This window comes from Arachis stenosperma, chromosome 10 (genome assembly GCF_014773155.1).
Source record: "Arachis stenosperma cultivar V10309 chromosome 10, arast.V10309.gnm1.PFL2, whole genome shotgun sequence".
NCBI classification, from domain to species: Eukaryota; Viridiplantae; Streptophyta; class Magnoliopsida; order Fabales; family Fabaceae; genus Arachis; species Arachis stenosperma.
In genome coordinates this window covers 97560721-97561983 of record NC_080386.1, presented here as the reverse complement: position 1 = coordinate 97561983, position 1263 = coordinate 97560721, and the positions used below count along the sequence as shown (strand labels likewise).

Sequence of the window (1263 nt, the reverse complement as noted above, 5' to 3'; positions counted from 1 at the left end):
TCCAATGGAATCTCTATGGTCTCATTTTGAGCCTCAGATTCCCATTGTTCCTCATTGGGGAACTCATTGGAGGTCAGTGCACGCCCATTGAGGTCTTCCTCAGTGGCGTTCACTTCCTCCCCTTCCTCTCCAGATTCGGCCATGGTTATGGCTTTGCACTCTCCTTTTGGATTTTCTTTTGTATTACTTGGGAGAGTACTAGGAGGGGGTTCAGTAACTTTCTTGCTCAGCTGTCCCACTTGTGCTTCCAAATTCCTAATGGAAGATCTTGTTTCAGTCATGAAACTTTGAGTGGTTTTGATTAGATCAGAGACCATGGTTGCTAAGTCAGAGGGGTTCTGCTTAGAATTCTCTGTCTGTTGCTGAGAGGATGATGGAAAAGGCTTGCCATTGCTAAACCTGTTTCTTCCACCATTGTTGTTGTTGAAACTTTGTTGAGGTTTCTCTTGATTCTTCCATGAGAAATTTGGGTGATTTCTCCATGAAGAATTGTAGGTGTTTCCATAGGGTTCTCCTAGGTAGTTCACCTCTTCCATTGAAGGGTTCTCAGGATCATAAGCTTCTTCCTCAGATGAAGCATCCTTAGTACTGCCAGGTGCATTTTGCATTCCAGACAGACTTTGAGAAATCAAATTGACTTGTTGAGTCAATATCTTGTTCTGAGCCAGTATGGCATTCAGAGCATCAATCTCAAGAACTCCTTTCTTCTGACTTGTCCCATTGTTCACAGGATTTCTTTCAGAAGTGTACATGAATTGGTTATTTGCAACCATTTCAATTAGTTCCTGAGCTTCTGTAGGCGTCTTCTTCAGATGAACAGATCCTCCAGCAGAGCTATCCAAGGACATCTTGGATAGTTCAGATAGACCATCATAGAAAATACCTATGATGCTCCATTCAGAAAGCATGTCAGAAGGACATTTTCTGATCAATTGTTTGTATCTTTCCCAAGCTTCATAGAGGGATTCTCCATCCTTCTGTCTGAAGGTTTGGACTTCCACTCTAAGCTTACTCCATTTTTGAGGTGGAAAGAACTTTGCCAGGAAGGCATTGACTAGCTTTTTCCAAGAGTCCAGGCTATCCTTAGGTTGAGAGTCCAACCATATTCTAGCTCTGTCTCTTACAGCAAAAGGGAATAGCATCAGTCTGTAGACCTCAGGGTCAACCCCATTAGTCTTGACTGTGTCACAGATTTGCAAGAACTCAGCTAAAAACTGATGTGGATCTTCCATTGGAAGTCCATGGAACTTGCAATTCTGTTGC

At 42.8% G+C, this 1263-nt stretch overlaps 1 non-coding gene across 1 annotated transcript; it reads left to right on the top strand.

Moving 5' to 3' along the window:
• Positions 1–902: 902 nt before the first annotated feature.
• On the top strand, positions 903–1010 carry LOC130959589 (small nucleolar RNA R71). Its single transcript, XR_009078662.1, has one exon. It is a non-coding gene; the product is annotated as a small nucleolar RNA R71 (small nucleolar RNA).
• Positions 1011–1263: the final 253 nt, after the last annotated feature.